The following is a 10,535-nucleotide window of genomic DNA, read 5'->3' as shown; positions in this document are numbered from 1 at the left end:
TTATTATATTTAATTATAAAAAATATGGCTTAACTTCTAAAATCTTTTTAATATCACTCGATAATGATAGTTCTATAATGTAAGTATTAAAGAGCTACGCGCTCTTCCGAATTTACCCTGGTGGCAAATGAAAATTTTCCGTGGGACCTGTTCAATCACCTTTAAGACATAGTCAATTCAAAGAACTGAATACCTAGGCAGATTTCACGGAAGATACGATCTGGGCAGATCGTAAACTTGGACGTGAAGCCGGGCAAGTTCAGGAGCTTGATCGATCAAAAAAAGAATCGGTCGACCGAACAAAAAGTTATAAAAAAAAGCATGAATCAAAGGCTGGACAAATCAATTTTCTCTTCACATCTCATTTTTGTTCTGTTACATTATCCATGCAAGTCTGACTACTATTACACCGACAAACTCTCCGACAACCTACACTCAAACTTTATTCTTCAGTTGTTGGTATTTTAATTACTTGCATTTATTATTAAAGGGATACTAATATGCTACTATCACCTTCATCTGTACGCTCTCCTCCTTCTTTTAAAGTTTTTTAGATAGAATATTTTAGTGATTTATCCATTCCAAAATGGTCCAAAGGATTGTAGAACGTGAAGTAGTAGTTGACTAGACTATGAACCAAGTAAACCGCCCAAGTCTTTCTTGTCTTTATTATTTTCGCTGTGCATCTTTGTGTTTGTGTCTCAAAATAAAAGAACTTTTCAAACAAACACTATTCACCCTATCCCCTCTATTGTGCTTTTTAGTCCTACAGTCATATTGGAACCAAGGTTTGAAATGTTGAGTCATACCGTACCATCCGAAATGGACTGTATATACTATTCTGGCACAAGATTGACATTGATACCCTATCGACACTTGACTACGAGCCAATCATAAGGTCACAGAGAGTGCCACATCCCTACAGTTGGCCCTTCACCGAAGCAAGAAGGATGCAACAACCCTCTATGAGGTGCAAAGGATGTCGTGATCCCTCAACAAGCCTCCTTGTAGGGTGGGAGCTTTCACAGGGTCACAATAGCTATGATTATTTTTTATTTGGTTATTTTAAAAAAGAATACATATTTTTTATTTTAAATAAACTATTAATTATATTTAATAATTAAAAATATTATTAATAATAATGATAAAATATTAAAAAATATTTTTAAAATTTAAAATAATTTTAAAAATTAATAAAATAATTTATTTTTTTAATATATATTAAGAATTAAATGTAAGTTTAAAATAATACCTTGGTGCAATGATAAAGTTATTGTCATGTGACTAAAAGGTCATGAGTTCGAATCCTGAAAACAACCTCTTGCAAAAAACAAGATAAGGCGACGTACAATGGATCTTTCCCCAGGACCCGCATGATGGGAACTTCGTGCACCGAACCGTCCTTTTATTTTTTTAAGAACTTTTATAAAAATTAATAGAGATTATTAAAATATTAACTCAACCCCTTAAAATATAGGTTAATATACACTTATATTTAATTTTTTTAAAAAATATTAAAATTATATCAACATGGTACTATACAATATTGAAACTATATTATTTCAATCCGGAACTAAAACTCTGATATGGATCTAAATTTTAGATCATAGTTGGAACCATCTTTTGGTAGAGATTGCTTCTAGGGTATGGGCCAGTAGAGGATGACGGAGAAGTTAATTGTTTGTTTAGATATATCTAGCTTTTCTACCATTCCTAGTTTCTTTCCCACGTAAACAGACAAATAGTTATTCAAGCTTCCATCATGAGGTTATATACTTGTATGGACACATTAGAATGACTTAAGATCTCCTAGACAGTGCAAATAATCAAACAACCGAATGAATCCAAGAAAAAAAAACATTTGATAGAAACTCCACTTTCCCAGATATTAAATGCCAACTTGACAAGGTAGAATAATTCTGAGAGTGACCATTTGCAAATAACTTCAAGAGGTAGCAAGTCAAGAAAAGATGAAAATGGAATGAAAATTTGACATACGTTTCATATTAAACAGATTAGACTAAAAAACCACAAACAAAGATATGAACGGATTTAACCATACCTAAATCCATGCCAAGAGAGGTCATTCATTTTATGTAATCTATCAGTGGATGACTGTCATTGCCAATGCTGTTAAGTTTTTTTTTTTTGTTGACAGTTGATATGGCAAATAACGTGCAACCCCTGAAGTCAGGTCGTAATCAAGAAAGCCGACAGATATAGCGGTCAAAGTCAAGGAGAGGTTAGCACTCGTGGCTAACACAGTCACTTGTCTTTGTCGAGTAGTCTAGCCGATCAGATTACTGGTCTGATCAGATCCTGAGTCTATCAAGATCAATTAAACCTCGAGTCGTATTAGTGTCATTCAGAATTGAGTCGGGTGCTTTTGCCGAGTGGCCTAGCCGATCGGACCGGGGTCCGATCGGACATGTTAGGCACACGACCCTATCAAACCTGATCAGATTGGACTCTTTGGCCAAGTAGAGAGATCTTGTCCTTGAGAGTGACATCATTTCTTAATACGAGCCGACCTCGTCTACAAACAAGATCTGATCGGGCTATAAAGGGGATTCGGTCAGCATACCAGTAAAGCATATTAAGGTTCATCAAGTTAACGGTCTAATATTCCCTTTTGACATTTTATGTAACGATGGTCAGAGAGACAAAGAAATATTCCCTGTGCATTCTTTATGAGGGAAGCTTCTATTTTGCAAATCATAGAGATTGTGGAGCCATTTTCTGAAACGTGTCAAAATGTTAGAAAGATTGGTCCTTTTTTAGAAATACATCGATATTTATGCACGGAAAAAAATTTTATACTATATAAAAGATCTCCTAAACGTGCAGGTACGCCACGCAACTTAAGGCACTCAAATTCCATTGTTCATTTTTACTATTCATTACGTTTCTTTTTCCTCTCGGCCATCTATTTGACTTGAGTATCGGAGTACTTGTACCAAAAGGAAAATTGGTCATTTTTTGAAAATATATCGATATTTGTGCACAGAGGAAAATTTACACTATATAAAGGATCTTCTCCTAAAGGTACAGGTACGCTACACAACCTAAGGCACTCAGATTTTATTGTTCATTTTTACTATCATTACGTTTCTTTTTCCTCTCGACCATCTATTTGACTTGAGCATCGGAATATCTATGCCGGGATCCCTCCCTGGTCCAATTACTGACATTTTCTTTCCTTTACTCTCTTTTTTTGACATATAGGACCGCTCAACGCCTTATGCTTCTCTCTCATAGTCTTCTCACAGTCAACATCAAAGTCACCGGTTCAACGTACTATTTTTTCCGATTTCAGACATGATCAATAGATGAAATCATGCTTCAAAGAGAATGATTGAAGACATGCTCATATAAAAATTTTGAAAAGCATCATGGAATATATATAGGAGTAACAAACACCAATTATGCAGTACACAAACAAGGAGCATGATGATGGTCTTTACATGTGCCCCGTTGTCTAGCATGGAGGCAGGACATGTAACATAATACGCAAATCTACACGTCATCTAGTCTCAATTTAATGATCTAGTAAATCTATATGGAAGTGCTACTTTCTGAATTGGGCAATCGATATAGTAGATACTTGAACACAAAAATCTCCATGTATTTCATTCCAATAGTAGTTACAAATGTCTTACAGAGCACAAACAAACAAAAATGAGAACTCATGACTGAATAGATTCATTTAGGACACTCATTATAAAAACTCATATAACCGGTAGCTGCATATTTATAGAAAATTTTCCTCCAAATAAAACTTACAACTAAGGAATATTGGACTTCTAGGCTACCCACCACTAGTGCTTCCCAATTTATCCTGATAGCTGGTAGAAAATTTTGATGAGACTGGACCGGTCACCCCAGACTCGACGTTACCCAACCTGATTAGTCATTTTTTCTTCTTCTAACTGGTAACTGTTTCTTATTCTATAACTCACACACCAAATCAAAACAAAGAGACCTTTTGGTTATTATGGCTTGTATCGTACACAATGATGACCTTATGATGCAAAATATGTGCATGAATGACAAACCAAACAAGAAACACTATATACTATAAACAAAACAAAAATGACAATATAACTGGTGAAGTTCATGCAAGTAGATCTATGTAGACAAACAGACAACTGCAGCTTGATCGTGGAAAATCTGCAACACTACAGTAAGGTATAGACAAAGCAAAGACGCACCTAATATTTGGACAGACTTAAAAGTTCCTCTGATAAAAACAGGAAAAGACTGTAACTTTTCAACAATACAATGAATGCATGAAGCAAAAGAGATACCATGAGATTCATGAGATGACATACAATAAATTTAGGATACACCCGCACAGACACTAGGATGGTTTGAAGGTATCAAGAAGAGCCCTTTTGCAGGATGGAATCTTTGAGTTGTTGTCATTGGCTGGGGTTGGCAAATCAATCAAACTATGAAGGAAATGCCTCTCCTGGATAATGCAACAAAGTGAATTGTTAGTAATGGAAACTATGATGAAATACTTATTCCACATGTGGTGCCAGTAAAATGTTCAGAGAATCTCAAATTTTTTTAACTTCAAGAATAAAGTGTCATTTGTTTGATCTTAGAATGGCAATAGTAAATGCAACATGCTATTCAATATCTTATATAAAAATCTCATTATGGCATAGGCACCAAAATATATAGGAAGTGATCCAGCAGATTATTGACATCTTGGACTACATGATGAACGGAGAAGTTCGCAGAATTATATTTGTTCAAAAGTTAAAAGAGAGGAAACATCTTGTTAGCTTATCCACATTATGATTTGTATTTGGTATTATTAAAAGAGAACATAACTTACACTTGAAGTGAACACTGGAGTTGGAATTTCATCTGCAAGGGAATGGAAAGATGGGATTGTCTGAAGAGGTGATGCAAATTCTGAGGTCGTAGCACCATCTTCAACTTCATCTTTTGACTTTCCAGAAAATGACAAATTTAACTCTGTAAATGGAATAAGTATTCATGAGGTGTTCAGATTGAATGAGAGTTATTTTAATGTCTACCAGGATAAGAATGCATATTGGAGCATGCTGCATCAACATTCTGATGGTTGACTTCATTATCTTTGTGCATGGAACAATCCTCGAACTGAAGGTAGCTTCTACATTGCCGAGCATTCACATTATGCATTGAACTAGTGCTGCACTCTGAATTTCCTTGAGGTTCTCATGAGAACCAACTTGCCTGCCAAATGAACTAGCTATTATATTCCATGCATTATATCAAAAGTTATATGACAAATGGTCCATAAACATGAGTTTTACTCTTTGACTACCTCAATGGCTGCTTCTCTTCTTCACTGCTGTTTTGTAAGTCCTCTATCAAGTCCCTTAGTTCATCAAGCATACAACTCATTCCAGAAAACTTTTTTTCCAGTAACCCACTGTCTTTTCAGTTTGAATCAAGTAAGCTTCGAGTTCCTAGTGGTTCAAAGATTCAGACACCAGTAAAATAGATGTTATGTTCACTTTTCAGACAAATTGACTATAAATAACAGTTTTTCACTGCAGAATTTAGCACCTTCCATGCCTCATCAAAACTCTGGTTGTTATTTTCTGCATTAACCTTCTTGGAAAGGGAAGTGAGCAATTCAGATTGTTGCAATAAGGCAGTTAGTTTTTGATCATCTTTCCTGAGAAAAGTCGCTTGACTAACTTTATTGGAAGCTGTATAGACAATAGGAAAAGAAAAGGGCTTATAATAGCAGCCAAAGGCACCAATGAATCTTTCCACAAGGAAGAAGATAAATCAAATTAATAGTGGTTTACCATCATATTGGTAGCCTCCCATGTCACTCAATGACCGATTAGCAGTATCAAAGACTTGCACTGCTAATAGAAGTGATCTTTGCAGGTGTTGCGCTGGACCATGTTCCCCGAGAGATGTTCTATGTGCTCCACTTGTATTCTTGAGAGGAGAGATGTGATACCTATATTGCAAATAAAAGACTAGTAAGAAAAAATAAATTATTTAAACCATTTCTCGGTGGTCTAGTCTGCAGTGAACCCATCTACCTCATCTGCTCATTTGATGTCGATGGTTCTCCAACAAGAACCCTCTTAGTGCTTGGATACAAAGAGGGAACTCTATTCTCTTTGGATGAAACCTCAATCTTTGCCCTTTTCTTGCAGAGGACGGAGAAGCTGTTTTCGGCATTATCTGTTCTGTTGTCAAGAAATACAAATCAGATTCCTACAACTTGTCCTCCAACAACACAATGGCATGTTAGTAAAAATTGGATAAAGAAGTGAGATTGAAATACCTTCCTGATACAATTTTTGCAATCTCCGTCCATCTGTTGCCAAACATCTTTTGTGCCTGAAGATTAACTTCACTTGGGGTGTCATGAACATATAGAATTATACAAAAGAAAGCTAGTGTTAAAGTTGAATAAAGTTTTCTTTACAAACACGGATATTGTGTTCCTAAATGCATTCTCCACTGTTGCTAGGACCAAACTATGGTTATTAATTTCCCATGTAGCAGAATGCAGGAAAAATGAATAAGTAGAAATTGAACAGATATATATTAAAATCATATTGTATGAACAGACAAGCTATCTCTTTGAAGCAATAGCCATAAAGGCCATTGCTGATTCAATTGCTTATTACTTACCTCACACAAGATCATGTCTTCTTCCGCTGACCATCCACCTTTTTGCATTCTGAATTCAAATAGGTGTACCATCTGCAATTTCCAGACCACATTTGCAGATTTGCTTAACAAGATTCTGATGTACATTTGTATTTCAAATGTTCATTTTCTATAAAATTTACTAAATTGTTCACCTTCTCCGGCACTGTCTGCTACTCTTGTCCTTGAACAGAGCTGAGAGACTTGTCTAGCTGCAGCCGGAGCCAACAAAGGACAGGCCAGTACAAGAACTGTTCTATCAAACTCGAACAAGATCTAAAAGAGCATATCCAGTATCGCAGAATAACCTGTCGATCCCGTGAAGAGCAATGTGCTCCCGGAGTAAATCATCCTCCTACAAGAAATCCAGACCCAAACCGTCAAAATCTCAATTTTAAAACGCCATCAACATCTGAAAGAACCAAGAAAGATGGGAATTCGGGACCTGAGGAGTCCAAGTCACGACATGCCAGCCCTTCTTCGCGGGGGCAACCACCGCAGGAGCAACGGGAGTTGGGTCATTCTCCGTCACCATGGGAACCGAGCCAACTGCGGGGCTCTCACTGGACCGACGACGAGCTAGAAGAGGGGCGAATCTAGCGGCACCGAAGGTTATTGAAGCGAAGATAAGCGAGGAGAGGATGGGACTAGGGTTCTGAAGCTGCGAGTTTGGCCAAGTTTGAAAAAGAAAAGAAGAAAGAAATTAGTTGATTCGATAAAAATGCAGTTATGTTTGTCAACATATACCAGATGAATCAATTTAAATAATTCATTAAATTAAATAAATACGATATATATTTAACTTATTAATATTTATAAATAATATTTATAAATAATATTCACTAACAATATTCTTAAATGATATTTATCAATAAAATTTTTATTAAAATATTAAATAAATAAAGAAATTTTCAAAATAAACAAATACTATGCTCAATAACCAATTAAACAAGCTTAAAATATAAAAATTTTAATGAGCATATGACATTTTTGATGTAACAACCCGTCATCAATTTGATAAAAATTTATTTATATTCATTCAATATATATGAGATCAATTAAATAAACAAACTTAAATATTTCGTTAAATTAAGTAAAAAAAACTTAAATACATATGTGTTCAGCTTATTAATATTCATGAATAATATATATAAAAATATTAGTAAATAATGAAATGTTTTTAACCATATTCATCAATAAATTTTTTTATCAAAATACTAAAAAAAATTTAAAATAAATAAATATTATCAAACTCAATAATCAACTAAACAAATTTAAAATATAAAAATTTTAAACAATCAAATAAATTTGAATTAAGAGTTTGATAATATTTAAATGAATTAAACTAAAACTTATTTAAAAAAAATCAAATTTGAACCATCATTTCAATAGATTAATTTATTTTAGATTCAATTTAACTCAATTATTTTATCAAACAATTTTAAATATTATAAAATTCACTTGACTAGTTTACCACCCTCTATGCCATATGTGAGCATAATGAATTTACACCATTTAAAATAGGCCAAAATTGAAATAGGTGGTGGCTCACAATGCAATTATCCACACCAAGCCCACAATGCAATTATCCACACCGAGCTTCTATCGGGAAAAAAAAAATCTCCCACCTAGAGTTATTAAACGGGTTAACCTATAGTGAAGCGGGCTGACTATTTGGTGGGATGTAATAGGTTAACTCATAATCTTGATGGATTGAAAAATCTCCAATCCAATCTAATCCAACCAAACTTAAAATGGATTACAGGCTTGGCGGGCCAACTTACAAGCTCATCGAAAAATAAAAAAATAAAAATATATAAGATTAAAATTTTTAAATTTTGATTACATATTAAGCAAGTCAAACCCACAAAACTATTAAATTTTCCACTTTAGTTTTAAGTTGATGAGAATATTTTTTTTTCTCAACCCATGTGTCGACACACATGGGTCGCGGGCCTAAGTGGATCGGTCCACCTTCGCCCGTCTTTAAATGAGTTGATAAAATTTCAACTTAATCCGATTAAATTGTTTGGTAGGATGAACCAATCCACAACCCCCAATCTAAATTGACGGTTCTACTCTCATTTCGTAGCCAACTTGACAGTTAGCTATAAATTGACTATATTATTTATCTTTATTTATATAATGAGGGATAAATTGTGAAGAAGTGTCAATAAAACTAATGATCCGTTTCTATAGCAATAGAGATCAGATAAATTTAAAATATAATTTATATATATTTAGAGGTTGATTAATTTTTATTAAGATTCAATTTTTTTTTTTTTAAGAATATTCTATCATTGTATATGGGATTGTGTTTTTTTTACAAAAATTAAATGCTACGTGAAAGTGATTCACCTAATTTATTTTCTTTGTCAGAAAACAGATTTAAAGGGCAAAAAGCTAGATACATGATAGAGCCAACATCACGGCACGTGTCATTAGAAGTACTTTCTTTATTCAAATTGCCATTAGTAGTTACAAAAATAACAGTTACAAATTGATTTTTTTTTAAAAAAATAATTTGATGAAAATATTATATAGAGAGAATTTTGTATAAAAATTATCTCCGTAATTATTACAATAATAATAAAATAAAAAATATATAGGGTATCGTGGAAGAGAGAATGAGTCAGCCACGAGAAGCTACATTTTCAATGTATATGGCATTTTCTTTTTTCATTTGAACGGATGAATGAAAAGTTAGCGGTAATTTATTAAGTGACGTATTTAAAGTTATAAAATTTGTAAAAGGTGTACTTAATTTTTATTATTTTTTAAAAAATATTTATTTATTTATTATTGTATCCCTTTCATTAAGCACTGTTTATTATATTAAAAGAATAATACCACTTGATTTCAAACAATATTTGAAAAATTAATTTTGAAACAATAAGAGTGTGAATGAGAAATTAAAATTTCTCACTTAACATGTGACGTACCTTTATCTGGATCACATTAAGATGAAGAAAATGGGTTTATCCAATGAAGAGTTTCTGCATTCTTTAGGAAAAGATGCAACGTAGAGCATCCAATTTAAATTGGATGGATGATAGATATCTAATTGAATCAATAGATTTTTCTACTCCTTCACTAAGTATAAATAAAATTTCTCACATTCTCATTTCATTCATTCAATTCAAAACAAAGTAAGTATTGTATTTCACACTTGCATTTGGAGAGTTTAAAAAACTTCTTCAGTTTATATGTCTTATAACTTGCAGTGCTGTTATCGCAAGATAAAATCATTATATTTTGGGAGACGATTATCGTGTTTCGTAACCACTGTATGTAGGACAAATTCGTCTTAAAGAGATAGAGTCCAACTCTACCTTTGACTGGGCCTAAGCGAAGTTATATCAGCATTTTGCCTACACTCAGATTGCACCACCACCACCAGATCCAACAATTTAAGATGAAATTTTCGTGTAATCTTGATAGATTCATCATCGATAGCTCATGTTCCACGGGCACTTGGCGAGAAATCAGAGAAGTTTACCAGTATTAATTTCAATAGGTGGCAGCAAAAGATATTATTTTGCCTGACCACATTGAACCTTGTGAGGTTTTGACGTGAAGATGCCCCTCCATATCTCAAGACGATACTAATAAAGAAAAGAGGAAGGCATATGGTGCTTAGGAACATAGTGACTTCTTATATCGAAACTATATCATCAATGGCTTGGACAATACATTATACAATATGTATACAACTGCAAAGGAATTATAAGAATTTCTTGAAAGAAAGTACAAAATAGAAGATGTCAAACTAAGAATTCATTATCGGCAAATTCTTAGACTTCAAGATGATTGATTTCAAAATCGTGATGACTCAAGTCCAAGAGTTGTAGTTA

At 33.6% G+C, this 10,535-nt stretch overlaps 1 pseudogene; it reads right to left on the bottom strand.

Moving 5' to 3' along the window:
• Positions 1 to 3,626: 3,626 nt before the first annotated feature.
• On the bottom strand, positions 3,627 to 7,389 carry LOC122023293 (annotated as a pseudogene).
• Positions 7,390 to 10,535: the final 3,146 nt, after the last annotated feature.

This window comes from Zingiber officinale, chromosome 9B (genome assembly GCF_018446385.1).
Source record: "Zingiber officinale cultivar Zhangliang chromosome 9B, Zo_v1.1, whole genome shotgun sequence".
Lineage (NCBI taxonomy): Eukaryota > Viridiplantae > Streptophyta > Magnoliopsida > Zingiberales > Zingiberaceae > Zingiber > Zingiber officinale.
This window is presented reverse-complemented; position numbering and strand designations above follow the sequence as displayed.